General features: G+C 34.3%; 1 long non-coding RNA gene across 1 annotated transcript; it reads left to right on the forward strand.

Moving 5' to 3' along the window:
* The first annotated feature begins 1,423 nt into the window (after positions 1 to 1,423).
* LOC127731899 (uncharacterized) lies at positions 1,424 to 4,773 on the forward strand. The gene is made up of 3 exons (XR_007995901.1): positions 1,424 to 1,681; positions 3,625 to 3,745; positions 4,693 to 4,773. It is a non-coding gene; the product is annotated as an uncharacterized LOC127731899 (long non-coding RNA).
* Positions 4,774 to 5,045: the final 272 nt, after the last annotated feature.

Here is a 5,045-nt window from a genome sequence, read left to right on the forward strand (position 1 = left end):
CTAACTGTTTACTTTTCAAGTCATCGATAGTTTCTGGTTTATCTTTTGGCTGATCTTGATCTCGATTTTCTCTTTTTTCCGGTAATGTCTCTAGATTTTTTAATTGTTCATACCTCAGTTTGGGAATCAGAATCAGTTCGCGAGACATAACAGAGATATGTCTTTAGGAAAATAGGAAGCAGTCCACTTATCTTTAATAAATATAATTTTCTCTGTTTATATGTTGCGCCTTTGGAAACAGTTTTACGTATGAGATGCTTTTTCTTGGTCAGCAAAGTTTTATCAACACTTGAAATGGGGCAAACTCCTTGCATCACATTGTATATTTTTTCAATCAACCATTCCAACTGTTCCTTGCTTAGTGATTTAATCGTTTGAGAAATTTGTTTTAAAGTTGCATTCAAAAAAAAATGTGCTAAATAGTCCTTCATTCTGTAGAGTGATATACGATAGGTGTCTGTCCAACTCCACGATCTGTTGTCAACTGGTATGTTTTTTTCTGTATGCGGATTTAAATCAATAATTAATGGGCGATAGGCTACATATGTCGCCTTCTTGTATGCATCAAAAAAGTATTTAGACTGTCCGGGAAAAATCTGTTTACCAAGAGTTTGAATTTGTAACTGATCTCTATAATTCCAAAATAAAACAAAGTAATGGCAATTGAGAGAGGCTGTTCTCATGGCTTTGCCTTTACAATACAAGTTATGTAGAATCTGAATCAAAGTGATTGAATTATGGTGAATTCCTACTGTTAAGAGATGGACCAGTTCTTTACTATCTGCAGATTCTACCATCAGGTCACCTAAAACAAGAACCTTATGCCCTTGTAAAGTCCCCCATTCTGATAAAACATCCATATTGGGGAAACCTTGAAAAATTCAATGTTTGGTATTGATGATTTCATTTCATTGAAAACTGGCTGCCAAATACTGTAACAGTAAAATATCTTCAACGGTGGTACTTGAAACATACCATCTGCATTTTCAAGAAGGTTTTTTGTGTACATTGTTTTTCCTGAATTTGACGGGCCAACAATGAATATTGATGTTGGGCTCTGAATTTTGAGCAAACGTTCCTTCTCCCACCAGTCAACCATACTGTTTAAGTGAAATAATAAAAATAACTTAAAGACAAACTGTTTTATATGTAAAAAGACAACAACAATAACATATAAGCATTAGTTCTTTATTTTGATACAAGATTGATTCACAACATTACATACATTGTTCACACAACAATGAAACCGATTGTCTATAAAACTGTACACAAAATTATCATTTAATTGATAGTCTTCTGAAAACACATCTGTTATCTGTTGCATGTTAAATCCTCTCACACGACACATTGAATAAAATACGCAATATTGCCCACAAACAACTGTGTCATCACCTTGTAGTCTTTTCTCTTTTGATTGTATGCATGCATAATTCCGCATGAATTTGTTAAAATAAACAGTGAGTTCTTTTTCTGAATACCCAAAAGAGTCAAATACTTCAAGACTGTTCTTTCTATTACAGAAAAATGCTACCCAATGTCTTCCTGGTAAGCCTGTGACATCTGTATTGGCTATCACACCCATTCCTGGTAGCAGGTGAACTTGAGACAGTTCATCAGATGAGAATACACCAAGAACAGATCGTTGTAAGTCAACGTCTGAAACAATGACACACTTTAGCTCGTAAGTATTCATTCTAAAATAATGTTTCTTTCTAAATTTATTTCAAAATAAGCTGGAAACTCTGCATACACAACACACGTGGACGCTTTCGGCAGTGGTGTATTGAAATTGACTTCTAGAGAACAAGTTCCTTGTTTCACTAAGTTTAAGTACTGTCCCTCGTCGCTGAAATTTGGTTCTATTTCAAAACAATATAAAGCATTTCCTCCTGCTATATCATTTCTACTCAACTGATTTCCATTGTCTCTCATCCACTTGTTAGTCACTTCAAACATACTATTAAAAGCAGGTAGTATAGTACGACTTGTGGCTCCATAGTTTAACTGCATAATATTTCCACCTACAGGAACTTGGTTCAGTTTGAGTGTTATTTGACTAAGGTTGAAATGTTGAAAGTTGAATGGGTTTAACGTATATGATCCACTAGAACTAGCGGACTCTGTAAAAGCTATAACACAACGAATTGGTCGAAGACCGTTGAACAAATTATTGTAATTAAAACTAAGACTCCCAGCAGGTATAGAAATAAGGCGCACTTCTGTTCTGGTATAGGAATATCTAGCATTTGTTGTTTGTAGTTTCTGCGCATGTGCCGTAATGACAGCAGGGTTTAAACGTATTTTGCACACTTTTAACACTATGTCATCAATGATGATTTGAAAATTTGGATCTTTTTCACTTGTCATCAAAGCAAACTCGGGTCTTGAACGGTAAAGTTTAACATTAATAGCTACTTGATTCAGCATGTATCTGTCCAGACTACATAAATCATGAAATAACGGACCTTCTAAATCACACACTTGGCTTTGAGTAAAATATTGTGCGCGATCGAATAAGGAAGAATTGGCACCATTTTCTACATCACTATCAACAAAATGTCCTGGTTGATCTTTTTTCCATAATTGACTAGTCAGCTGAGATTTTTTTGCTTCAGATCCAAAAGATAAAAGAGTTTGTATCATTGCCTTGTATGGATAATGTGTGGTAGTTGATGTCACCAACTTATTTTTTGTAATGTTATATCAATCTGTGAGAACATAGAGTGTAGAAAATTGTTAACTGGACCAACATACTCAGTAGGTTTTAGACTATCTCCATTGATATGTTTTATTCTCGCTTTTACATATAACTTTGTTTTTCTAAAATCTATATACTCCAGTGAATTTTGGGCTGCAATATTAAATTCTATTGGTGCAGTTCCAGTTAGCTGTGCTGTTGACCTATGTTCATCATAATACACTGAATCAACCGCTGTCTGTGTTGGTGGTAATGAAAACAGATCCAAACCACTCGGTTGAGCTTCTTGGAACCCATCTAACGATAAAGCAGCCATTTACTTGAATATGTCTTTGAAGGTTTTCACAGAGCTTTGCAGTTTTTTCTTGTTGGTTTTATTCTTTGTATGCCTCTTCTTGCTTGATGTTTTGGTTGTCTTTCTCGACTTTTTGAAGAGTTTAGTCAATTTTTTGGTAGTTTTACTGGACTTTTTGGAGGTCTTGTTCGTTCGACGTCTTTTGGAAAAACTGGTATGAGAGCTAGATGGCTTTCTTTTTAATGTCTTTTTCTCTTTTTCAACCATGTCTTTATCCATTTCATCCGTTTGTTGGATAGGAGAGACAAGTTAAATTTTTACTTTCTCATCAGAAGGGGTTTTGGTTGGTATGGCGATTGGTGTAATGGATGACTTTGAGGTTCCAATTAGAGACCCACCTCCAATTTGTTTTTGACCTTTGTTAGTATTGTGATGACCTTTTCTATCTAGCTTTTCATAATAATTAATCCAGCTACCTACATTTGGTACATACATCTTGTTCATTTTTAAAAGAATGGAAACGATTTGAAGTGTAGTGTTACCGTTGAAGGAATATCTAAAAATGAAGCCAGATTGTTGTCACCATCAGTTATATAGATATCAATATTATAAAGGTCATTTATTTTTACAGGAACATAATGTGGAACTTCGAAAATGTTTGACCAGTTTCCCATGGAGGCTGCACTCAACCTTCGAAGAAGTGGCTTTTGTTCTCCATCGACAATAGATTCACCACATATATTAGAATACAAGTAAATAGATTCTGATTTAGATATGCTACTTGAAATGTCTGCTTCAACTAGGGCAACTCTCCAATTTCCATTTAAAAACACAGGTGAATTCAGTTGAGAAGAAAATGTGTATGCCTTGTTGTTTGGAAAATAGTTCAGAGATTTTTCACAATTGAATGTTATGTAGATGCTCATCTACAGGAGTCATTTGGGTCTGCGATATCCTCTACATTCAACCACTGATTATATTTATTTGACCACCCTTCAAACTTTACTAACCACTGAACGCGTCCATTTCTCTTACGTTTTCGATTTTTTTTTCCACATACCACATAGCATCTTCATTCTTGTTTACTTTAACCATCTCTGATTCATAAAATAATCCTTTTATGGGAGTTCCATCATACTCCTTTATTCTATAAACCGGTATAGCCTGCATTCGAAATCTTTGGCTAACTTTAAAAATTTCTCTTGTGAAATGTTCATCATATGAACGGTCAAATAGCATAGAAATGTAAGAAATACGAATTAAGTCATTAGCCTTAAAGTGGTATGATCGAGGTTTTTTTTATGTTATTTTCTTTGGTTTTAAATACATATATGCCCATATATCTGCTTCGTTTGTTTTGCTGACGTCTTTTGGTTGGATATTGTTCAAGCTTCTATGTGGAGTAGAATTGTATACTTTAACAATATCTTGAAGTACATCTAAGTACCTATGATTTCTCCTCTCTGTGAAGTATCGATACATCATATTTTTCAGTCTTGATAACTCTTTCAGCGTAGTTAGCCTTTGTTTCTGAATTTTGTGTGGTAAAATATTGTATACCTTCATTTTTCAGATATGATTTCATTATGTTGTTGTTAAATTCTTTTCCTTTATCAGTTCGAATCTTTTTACATTTTCTGTTACCAGCTAAAATTTTCTTCATTGCCTCGACTACATCTTTTGCTGATTTATGTTTTAGAACCTGAATCCACAGATACTTTGAAAAGATATCCACGACGACTAATAGGTACCGAAAATTACTGTTTTCACTCGCTATGCTTGACATATCAGCGAGGTCCATGATCATCAATTCCAGATACAATTACACGAGCACGACGAAAAGAATGACGGAGTTCCTTTCTTAAAGTGTAACTGTCTTGACTTCGTAATAGTCTTTTTATCCTGGATCGTCCAACATTAGTGATTCCTTTGGATTTTAATATTCTGTACATTTTTTCGGGACCTACATGTGTGCTTTTATATGTGTTTGATATTAAATCATTTATTCTATCTTGTGTGTTCATCTTGGATTTTTTTCATTATATGAAAGGT

This window comes from Mytilus californianus, unplaced genomic scaffold (assembly GCF_021869535.1).
Source record: "Mytilus californianus isolate M0D057914Y unplaced genomic scaffold, xbMytCali1.0.p SCAF_21, whole genome shotgun sequence".
In the NCBI taxonomy this organism is placed as follows: Eukaryota; Metazoa; Mollusca; class Bivalvia; order Mytilida; family Mytilidae; genus Mytilus; species Mytilus californianus.